The sequence below is a fragment of the Hyaena hyaena genome, unplaced genomic scaffold (genome assembly GCF_003009895.1).
Source record: "Hyaena hyaena isolate Hyena2069 unplaced genomic scaffold, ASM300989v1 scaffold_45, whole genome shotgun sequence".
Taxonomy (NCBI): domain Eukaryota; kingdom Metazoa; phylum Chordata; class Mammalia; order Carnivora; family Hyaenidae; genus Hyaena; species Hyaena hyaena.
Genome location: NW_024080677.1, coordinates 941,916 through 953,578, shown reverse-complemented (window position 1 = coordinate 953,578; position 11,663 = coordinate 941,916).

The window sequence follows — 11,663 nt, the reverse complement described above, 5'->3', positions numbered from 1 at the left end:
CCTCAGTTTGTTCTCAGCATTCAAGAGTCTCTCATGGTTTGCCTCCCTCCCTCTCCCCAGGAAATCTGGCCATGTGTAGCAACATGGATGGACCTTGAGGGTGTTATGCTGAGTGAAATAAGTCAGGCAGAGAAGGACAAATATCATATGTTTGCACGTATAGGAGGATTAGGAGGAACTTAACTGAGGAACAAGGGGGAAAAGAAGGGGAAAAAAAGTGGGGAGAGGGAGGGAGGCAAACCATGAGAGACTCTTGAATGCTGAGAACAAACTGAGGGCTGATGGGGCTGGGGGGGAGGGGAAGGGGGTGATGGGCATGGAGGAGGGCACTTGTGGGGATGAGCACTGCGTCAGGTTCCGTGCTGACAGCTCAGAGCCTGGAACCTGCTTTGGATTCTGTGTCTCCCTCTCTCTTTGCCCCCCCCCCCCCGTTCGTGTTCTGTCTCTCTCTGTCACAAAAATAAATAAACTATAAAACATTTTTAAAAATAAAATCAGAAAGAGATATTTATCTGCACCTCAAGGCCTAAGCCAGCAAGAGTCCCTAAATTAAGTACACAAAATTCGCCTGTATGGCTATTCCCAGAATTTGTCTTGTTTAGCATTTTCCTACGTACTTATTCACCCCCAGCCAAATATAAAAGCCAGTGCTAAGCACTGGCATAAGCAGGGAGATGAGATCACGTGCAGAGACTGCTTTCTAAATGGCTTGGGGGTGGGGAGGGCCACGCAGAAGTACCACTGGGGACCGACCAGTCTGTGTGGGCAAACGGTGGCAGGTAGGGAACACGGGCTGAGGCTGAGATGTGCCAGCTTGCAAATATCAAATTGGAATATCAGCATTCTAGGGTGGTGGAAAATGCTCAAAAACGCCATCTGACGGTGTGATGGTTGTTGGAGGACCCTTCCTGGCCCGGCCAAGAGGGGGGCGCACACTCGAGAGCACATTTTGCCTGGAACTTAGGCTGCAGGCCTTTGGGTTTTGGGTCCCAGTGTTCTTGAAAATCTCAGAGGCGGATTATGTCAATTCTCTGCCAAATGAAGGCTCTGCTGGAGAAAAGCCGCTATTAATATCCCTCCACCTCATCCCAAAAGGACTTTCCAAAGCCTCGGGTCTATTGCTGCTCTGTGTCGCACACCCTTCCCACCCCCACCCCCCCAACGTCCTCTGAAATGACTTCAGAACCTCAAGAGTCAGCTCTGCATGACTTCGTGACAGGGTGTGGTGGCCTCAGGAAATAAATAGTCACAGTAGGTGAACTTCAGGGCCTTGGCCTCATTATTTAAACCAGCCTGGGGCAGTTGGTGGGTTCTCACAGCCCATCCTCACTTTCCTTCTCTGGGGTAGTGGCCCCTCCTTGTTTGGTATTGAAACAGCTCATGATTTTTCTTAGAGAAGTCACAGATTTTTATGGTGTTCGATGCCTTTGTTGGCCGAGTGTATTTTAAGTGTATAATTTTTGGTGGATTCTCTTTAGGTGTGGCCAGCTAAAAAGAAATAAGAATATAAAAGAACCGTATACATTTTGTTATCTCTACCATGCATATGTCTATGAGCGCCTAGGCATTAAACGATATGTAAAATGCCTACCATGTACCTTAAGTATTATGTATAAAACTTAAGTACCACAGAGAAATACAAGTTTTCCTCCTATATTTATTTGTACAATGATATATATACAGTGTTATAAAGCTTTATTTCTGATGGTTGTGGAAACTTTTATGATTCAATTTGCAAGTAAATGAATAGTAATAAGGACTTTGCTAGTGTCATATTGTATAGTCTTTGTAGTTAAACAAGCCTGACTCAAACACTGGCTTTGCCGCGTATTATCTGTGTAATCACATACAAGTCACTTAAAATCGTATCTGTAAAACAGAGATCTTAAGGTTGTTTTTGTGGATTAAATGAGATAACATGAAGTGTTAACTATTATGACTGTCACATAGTAGGTGCTCATTAAATACTAGCAGCTTTTCCACTTTTTACATATTTTTCTAGTGCCTTTAACTGGGTTTCAATAGCTGTGATTGCCTTTTATTTTATGATAGAAGTTGATGTTCTCAACGTTTCTCCTTAAAAATACCAAGGTCTGGGGGCACCTGGGTGGGACAGTCGGTTAAGCGTCTGACTCTTGATCTCGGCTTGGGTCGTGATCTCACAGTTCGTGAGCCCCACATTTGTCTCTGTGCTGCTTGGGATTCTGTCTCTCCTTCTCTCTGTCCATTCCTCACTTATGCTCTCTCTCTCTCTCTCAAAATAAATAAACTTAAAAAAAATTTTTTTAAAACATCAAGGTCTGTAAGCTCTTACACATTGGTAGTATGTGTTGGGGGGTAGTTTCCAGAACATCCTGATAAGTAAGGCTGCCTCTTTTGGGCCTTTGCGGTCACAGTGCACACACCTATAGCCCAAATGTAGCCGATAGGCCTCTTTCCGTGCCCCTGGCCACCCCAGCCCGGAACTGCCACACCCTTGTTGGGAGGGGGAGTGATGTCCTCTCTTACCGGGCACTCAGATTACAGGTGGGTGCTGGAGGGGCCTGCTCTCTCGGCAGGTGCAGGCACCCCCGGACACCTCTTTGAACTTGCGCCTCCCTCCCTGTCTCTCAGGAGCATGCAGTGCATCTATTTCTGCCAGCTTCCAGGAGCTGGGCTTCTTGAAGCCATTACCTAGGGTCATTCACGCTGGCCTTCACAACCACACCTAGTGATGCTCTTGTCTCTACTCTGTGTTCCTAGCTTTTGAACTCCCCCAGACTCCCTAAGAAAGCCTTCACGTTCTCTTTCATCTCCCTGATAAAGGTTTACACATCTGGACGGCTCCTGCTGATGTCTAGTCGCCCCCAGCCGGCCTGGGGAGGCAGGACGCACCCGCTGCTGTGCCTGTGTGCTTCATGCACTCGTGTCTGGGAGCCGGACTGACCGAGCTTTGGCGACCATGCATCACCCATCACATGCAGACTTGTAGTCATCCGTTCAGGAGCCCTGCCTGCCACCAGCCAGGGCTTGGCGTGTGGCTGTGCCGTGACCAATCAGAGTCCCTCTTGGGGATTTGCCTCTTGGATGGACAGATGGCAGCTCAAGAAAGCCACTGAAGTCATTTAATCCCTGCAGCAGCTCTCTATCCAGACTGTCTGCAGCCCCTGCTGCCGGGGCCTGCCTTAGTCTTGGCCATTCTAGAAGGACTCTTCCGATTCTGATTCTATAAGGACTCCTGGGTCTTCTGGTTGTGTTTGAGATGGTGAGATTGCATCTCTCTGGCTTTCAGTTAGAGAAGTCTGCGATAGTAGGTCAGTCCAAATATCTACACTTCTGAAGCCCGATTTATACTATGACAATTCTTGCCTGATCCACGTGGAAAAAAAAAATCTCTAAAAATCTTCCATATGTTGGAATGAAGGCTTTGGCAGCTGTGTTTTAGAGGGAACTTCCTGTTCCCTTGACTAGAAGTAGACTTTCTCCTAATCACACGGGGACAAGTAGTTATAGGTGATGCAAGTGAGCTCAAGAGAGGCTAAACTGTGTCTAAACTGTGCCTGAATCAGTGTTTCTTAAACTCTGTGTGAACAACAATCACCTAGAGAGCTTGTTAAAAACACTGAATCTTGGGGCGCCTGGGTGGCTCAGTCAGTTAAGCATCTGACTTGGGCTCAGGTCATGATATCGCAGTCCATGAGTTCGAGCCTCGTGTTAGGCTCTGTGCTGACAGCTCAGAGCCTGGAGCCTGCTTTGGATTCTGTCTCTCTCTCTCTCTGCCCCTCCCCCTACTCGTACTCTGTCTCTCTCTCTCAAAAATGAATAAATATTAAAAAAACACAAACCACCAAGTCTTGGAAACATTCTCTACTGTCCCCACCCCCCACCCCCCCACCTGTGAGATTCTTATTCAGTAGATCTGGGGTGGGAGCCTGGAATCAGAATTTCAAACAAGCTCCAGATGATGCTGAAGCTGCCAGACCACGTTTGGAATAGCAAATCTTTAAATACTATATTGTCCCCAAGCAAGCATGACTTTGGGACACAGATTTCCTCTAGTTGATTGAAATTAAAAGACAAAAGACAAGATGAGTACTGCTTTTCCCTGTGAATTTTAGAGATATCTGCCACTCGCTGACCTCACTCCCGAGCTTTGTCCCATTGAGCCCTAAAGCAGGAGGAGATGGTGGCTGAATTGAAGGGTGTGTTCAAAGGCAGGGTATCTTCATGAGTCAGCCTGGCACCCCCAGAGCCTCACAGGCCGCTGGGCAAGAGAGCCAAGGCTACTGTAGTGGAAAGGCTTTTTTTCTTTTCAAGTAAGTAATTGCATAATATCCGGAGGCAATGCAAGGGTGCCCCCTGGGACTATTCGGCAGTGACCACAGCCAGAGCTGGGCCTTGTGGCTGAGCCCACTCCTCACCCGCTCCTCATGGGCCCCCATTCCCACCTCCAACAAACACCCTCTTCATACCTCTCTTCCAAGCCAGTCTCCTCCCCTTTCCCCAAACCTAGCTCTGAGCTTACCTTTCCCCAGATCCCTTCCCTGTTCATCTTCATTCTACATCATCCCGACATCTATGTACTCAGCTTTGAAATGTTAAAAAGCCAGTTCTGATGCTCCACAGCCACTACTCCGTTGCCCTTAGAGCCTTAATTATCTATCTCATTTAATCCTTGCAACATTAGGTGAGTAGTACTCTCCCAGTTTATAGGTGAGGAAGCAAAGTCAGAAAAGTAATTTGCCTTAGATAAACTACTTAGAAAATGTTAGGGGCCAAATTTGAACTCCGTTCTGTGTGACTCCAAAACGTATATCTCAAACCACCTTGCCATTCTTCACTATTTCTGTATGTGTGTACGTGTGTGTGTGCGCATGAGTGTGTGTGAGAGTGTGTGTGTCTTCCAGTACATGTCTCAGTGTCTCAGTATTTGGTTTCCCTGTCTTTTTTTTAAAAAAAATTGTTTTTAACCTTTATTTATTATTGACAGACAGAGAAAGACAGAGTGTGAGCGGGGGAGGGGCAGAGACGGGGGAGACACAGAATCTGAAGCAGGCTCCGGGCTCTGAGCTGTCAGCACAGAGCCCGACGTGGGGCTCGAACTCACAAACCGCGAGATCATGACCCGAGCTGAAGTTGGACACTAACCCAACTGAGCCATCCAGGTGCCCCTGGTTTCCCTGTCTAATAGGAAGTTCACCTAGGTAGGATCTAGGTGCTCTTGAAGAATATTCTAACGGTTCTCTTGACTGGGCTCACATCCTGTGGAGTGGTTGGAGCTACAGTTCTTTCCAGAGTAATCATTCAAGACATACTGTTTACCACTGGTGTGTTGTTCTCTGATGGCTGACATTTCTGAACATTGGTGGGGGTAGGCCTATTACTGGAAGTGGGAAGCATTTTTTCCTACTTACCAGTCAGTTGTGTTTTCCATTCATATCTATGAGACAGATTAGAAATCTGACTGCCAAGATGAATAAAGAGCTCATTATTTGTTGTCATCTATTGAGAGTCTGTTTTGTGTAGACCATGAAGCTGGGTTCTAGAAGGAGCCACAGAGGATTCTGATTTGGGAGGCCTTGGATGCAGGGTGTACTGGGATGCAGAGTTGGGAGAGGGAGGGCCAGCAAGGGAGAGCAGGCAAGGATCAGGAAGAACCTGGGCTGGAGGAAATACCTTGATTGTGGTATTGGTCCTGGGCTAGACTTATGCTGGGCCTGAACTTGTATGGCAAATGCAGGTGTTGGAAGGGGTAAATTGTAATAAGGGTCTTGGGTGGTAGAAGAGCTTGACGTCAGATAGGTATCAGCATTGCTAATTTGGGTGCTTGGTTTATTCAGCACAAGAGCCCAGGCAGTGGCTGAGACGGCACAGGAAACATTCATTCATTCATACATTCAACAGATATTTGTTTGAAGATAAAACTTGGCACTGAGAATATAGTTCTGAGCAAGACATAGAACTTGTGGGGAGGCAGGTGTTATATATAATGGCACAGGAGTAATTGGATTATAATTGTGATCAATGCTATGACAAGTATGAAAACAGTATTATAAGAGAGCTTTTGCTCTGTGGCTAGGCAGAGTGTAAGCACCCCAAGCAAAAGGGTAGGAGGTCAGGCCCAGGCTCCAAGTGCCATACCCTCTGTGCCTACAGTTCATTTGGACCATATGAGACAAGGGCTTTCTAGAGATTCACACACAACCCATCTAACAATAGAGGTAGATTCTGTGCCCAAGCTAAGAAAGGGTGTGTTAGGTTGAGTGATTACTTGACTTAAAACCAGAAGAGCTGGTATCTGGGCCCCAGGCATTCCTTATTCCTTATTCCACAGCAAGCATGGCTTAAGTAAATTTTGAGATTTAATCTCTCTGTGCCTCAGTTTCCTCATCTGTAAATGCGAAAAACATTTCCTGCTCTGCCTACTGTGTGTGTCATGAACGAGCATGTGAAAGAATTTTGTAAAGTATGAAAAGCAGGAGATATTTATGACCATGCACATGTGTACCACACACACACATACACACACGCACACACACACAAAGACACACACACACACCCTGAGCTTAATGAGCCCAGGATGTTTAGGGCCAAGTGCAGATTTCAGTGCTAATGAAGCGTTGAAAGGGTTGGGTCTGGAGAGATTCCCATGAATAGTCTTCAGAGGGACGAGTGTGGCACAGGGAAGGAGGAAGGGTCCTGGCATGGGCATTCCACAGGGGTGGCATGTGTGAAGACAGAACTTTAGGAGGGAGGAGCCCTGAGGGGATAACCAGAGGTATGTTTGGCAAGAGTCAAGAGCCTCCGTGGGGGTTAGTGAGAGATGATGGGGGTTGTATGGGATGGAAGGAACTGGCTGGGGCAGCAATCTGGAACCACACGGTCATCTCTTTGTCTTAATTTTATGGTCTGCTTCGGTTAGACTTCACTTAAAACGTTGAGATAAGTCATGAATTTAGGTTGTTTATTTTATTTTATTTTATTTTTTTGAATTTAGGTTGTTTATTGTAGAGGTTGAATTCTATCACAACGAAGAAGACCATGTTATCTGTAGATAAAATGGAAAGAGATCAGATGAGATTGAGAATATGGGCCACTCTCTGAAGGAAAATAAAGTTAGTATCCCTTACACAGTGTAAAAAGTGAATTTCAGGTGGATTAAAGATGTACATGGGAAAGGTAAAGCATAAAGCTATAAAAGAAGCTATAGAAGGAAAGATAAAGAGAATATATTTGAGAACTTGGGGTGGAGAAGGACTCTTCAAAAAGAAAGCAAAAGCACAGACCTTAGGGCAAAATTCTGATGGATTGTCCTACAAAAATATTAATGTTTTGTATTCAACAGAGGATACATGAGATAAAGATTAAAAAAGGGCAGCAAGTGAAGAGAAATATTGGCAATGCCTGAAGCTAATGCAAGTAAATAGACGAGACAAGGAACTTCTGAAGACTAGCAAGGAAAATATAGGGAATCCAGTGGAAAAATGGTCAAAGGCTATGCGTAAGTAAGTCACACAGGGGAAAATTTAAGATTAACAAGTACACAAAGAGATGCCCGACTTCACTGATAAAGAAATGTCAAGTAAAATTATAAAATTGTATTAATGCTCTCTAAATTTGCAAAAACTAGAATATCAGGTCAGGTGAGGAGGGGAAGAAATAGGTATTCACCAGCATTGCATGTATGGTCATTACAGAGGTCTTTATGTACAGTATGTATTTAACCAAAGAAAGCATGTGATGTCTGGCCAGCTCTCTCACTCCAGGGCTAAATGCCCCAGAAATGCTCACACAAGTCCAAGTTGTATGCAGCAGTGGGGAGTTGGGGATGATCTCAGAAACCATCACCAGGGGAATGGTTCAATAAAATGAGGTGGGTGCACACCATGGAATATTATGCAATAATTAGACACGGTGAACTGGAAGTAAAACACCAACATGAATAGGTCTTAGCAAAATGGTTTCAGGCAAAAGAAAAGAAATAGAATGAGATATATAGCACAATAGCATTCATATAAATTAAAATCACAACAGAAAAACAACTCTGTATTTTACTAGGGCTCATTCATGTCCAAAGATACATACCAAGAACACTGGGCGAGGTGGCTATGTAGCAGCAAGAAGTAGAGATGATCTGTCAATCAGTGTCCAGTCACAAAAACAGGAACCACTCTAGGTGTTTTAAACAGAAAGGATTTAATACAGGGGACTGATTACACAAGGAATTGGAAGGCCAATAAATGAAAACAGAAGCCCTGAGATATTGTAACTGCAGAGAAAATGATTACGCCTAAGAATAGTAGAGCAAAAGGGGACAGATGGTGTTACTAGACCCAGGAGTTCATAGGAAGGACCCATGTGACTGGCGTGCAGGTATAGTCCACAGAGCTCTGGAGTAGGGGCACGGTTCCCGCTGATGGCTGGTGTTGGGGGTGCTGAGGGCAGCTGAAGCCAGAGCTCTGGTTCTCCTTTGTTGCTGGGGATGGGGTGGGGTGGGGGAGCGGCTGACCAGAGCTGAAAAACTGGAAGGGAGCTTTTTTGTTCCTGCTACCTTCTTATCTCCAACCAGTGTATCCCATTGACAGAACCTGTCAGGGAGCCAATTGGCAAAAAAGTGTTGGAAATGGATTTAGAGGCTAAACCCTAGAGCAAAATATAAAATTATGAGACTGGGCTCAGAGATAATAAGAAATAGCCAATGCTATAAAAATAATAAGAATCTGATTAAAAATAGGAGTTTTGTCTTGGACTGCTGGTGCATATGAACTAAGAATATGATAAACTCAGGGGTGCCTGGTTGGCTCATTCAGTTAAGCATCCAACTTCAGCTCAGGTCATGATCTCACAGTTCATGGGTTAGAGCCCAGCATCAGGCTCTGTATTGATAGTTTGGGGGCCTGCTTGAGTTTCTTTGTCTGTCTGTCTGTCTGTCTGTCTGTCTTTCTCTCTCTGCCCCTGCCCCACTAGCACTTTTTCTCTCTCTCAAAATAAATAAATAAACTTTAAAAAATATGATAACTTCAATTCTATCACTAAGTCCAAAAATAGATAAAAAGTAAGTACTCAGGAGAAAGAGTCATGTGACATGGGGCCAGTTTGGGGTCTGACTCACCATGTCACCTTGGCCAAGTCACTCAAACATACAAGTCTCAGCTTTTTCACTTCTGCTGAATCAGAGACCTAAACGTAACAGATAAAGGTACAGAACTCTTAGAAGAAAACACAGAAGAAAATCTTAGCTATCTTAGGTTTGGCAAAGATTTATTAAATCTGAGACAAAAAACCATGGACCATAAAAATTAAATGAACAAATAATAACTCGGATCTCATCAAAATCAAAACTTTGGCTATTCAAAAAAGCCACTGCTACAAAATCACAAGTGTAAGCTGCAGACTGAAAGAGTATTTTTACAGTGTTTATATATGATTAAGAATATATGTACATAGGAATATGTAAAGAACTCTTATAAACCCAATAAGAAGACAATGAAAAATGGACAAAAGATTTGAATAGACATTTACCGAAGAAAGTAAATGGGTGGCAAGTAAGCCCATGGAAAAAATGCTCTACATTTTTGTCGTTGGAGAAATGCAAAATAAAATCATAGTGAAATACTTTGAGTCTCCCACTAGAGTGGCTGAAATGAAAAAGATTGGCCAAGCCAAGTATTGGCAAGGATGGAGGGCAATTAATGAGAACGCTCAAGCACTGCTGGTGGGAACACAAAAGGGTGCAACTACTTTGGAAAAGGTAGTTTATTTTAAAAACCAAGTCATTTGGCAGCTTATTTTTAAAAATTAAACACATCTCATGTAATCCCAGTTATTCCCATTCCCAGCTAAGAGAAATGGAAGCACACATTCAGACAAATACTTGCACAGGATGGGGCGCTGGGTGGCTTAGTCGGTTGAGCGTCCGACTTTCACTTAGGTCATGGTCTCGCGGTTCGTGGGTTCGAGCCCCGCGTCGGGCTCTGTGCTGACAGCCAGCTCAGAGCCTGGAGGCTGTTTCGGAGTCTGTGTCTCCCTCTCTCTCTGACCCTCCCCTGCTCATGCTGTCTCTCTCTCTCTCCTAGAAATAAATAAAAATAAAAAAAAAATACTTGCACAGGTATGTTCATAACAGCTTTATTTGTAATAGCCAAGAACCAGAAACAACTCAGATTTCCATCAACAGAATGATTGGGTAAAAAAATTGTGGCATAGGTATACAATGGAATAATATATAGAAATTTTAAAAATGAACTATTGATACCCATTAACGACACAGATGAACTTCAAATAATCATGCTGAGTAAAGGAGTCAGAAGAAGAGCACCTACTTTATTCCATTTATATAAAATGCTAGGACATGCAAACTAATGTATGGTGACAGAAAACCACAGAAATCACTGACAGAAAGCAGGTCAGTGATTGCCCAGAGACTCTGGGGTGAGGTGAAGGAGGAGACAATGATTACAAAGGGGCATGTGGATACTCGTGGAAACAAATGTGGGTGGATGTGTTCATAATCTTTATTCTGGTGAAGGTTTCACACATGTATACATATGTCCCAACTCATCAAATTGTATGCTTTAAATAAATGCAATTTATCCCATGTCAGTTATACCTCAGGGAAGGGAATCATATGACATGGATTCTACTTCCAGTTCTGAGCCACTAGTGTTCACTTAGGCTTCATCCATTTGGAGGAGTGAGTCTCAGCCCCCGCCAAACTTTGGAAGCTTTGGAAAATACTGATGTTTGGACCCTACCCTTGGAGAATCTGGTTCAATTGATGTGTTGATGGATCCTGGTGTCTGCATTTAGCAATGTGCTGGCAGAGTTGAGAACCACCAATAGAGATTTCTATTTGGAAAAAAATCAGTAAGCTATTTTATGGGTATTACGAATGTGTAACTCAAAGACTGTCAGGTGCTGTTGAGCAGATACCTGGGGCAGAACAGCTTTGGGCAGGGGGGTTTGTCCTGGGAAGGGTCCCGCAAGAGTGGAGGAATCTGGAAGTGTGACCATCTGTGCCCCACGAAGAGGTGACAGATGAGCGGGCCAGTTAGGGGACTTGCTTTGGTGGAGAGGGAAAATAGATAAAGTTGGGATTAAGTAATAGAACAAGAGACAAGAGGCTCTAGAATTCTGACATGCGGGGTTGAAATTCTTCCCCTTCCTGGGAACACAATCTTATTACTGGAGAATATTCACCTCTGTGGAGAACTTCTTGGACTTCAACCTCAGGTAAGAGAAGTATACAAGGTTCTCTGGATGGGAACGATCTCATGGCCTTCAATTTTCTGTCAAAATAGCCATTGCCGCACTGTAAAAGCAGGATTTCCTTCAGAAGAACAGTATCAATACCTACAAAACCAATCAACTAAAGCTGGGTTTATTTAGTTCAATGACTTGACTTTGTGTTTATTTATTTATTTATTTTTTAGATAAAAATCTAAAAAGAAAATACCAGATGACTAAAATTAGAGTCTTGGGCTTTGTCATGGTAAATCGTTTAGGGAACAAAGTGGGAGAATCAAGCATTTGGTCGATCTGGTTCCCTTTCCCTAAAAAAAATATTTTCTCCAAATCATTTCGAAGACTTGGTAGCAAAATGGCTGTCGTGTGATATACATCTAGAGAACCATCAAAGCCCATCAGAACAAAATAAAAAAAAAAATCAAGGAATGCTAAGAATG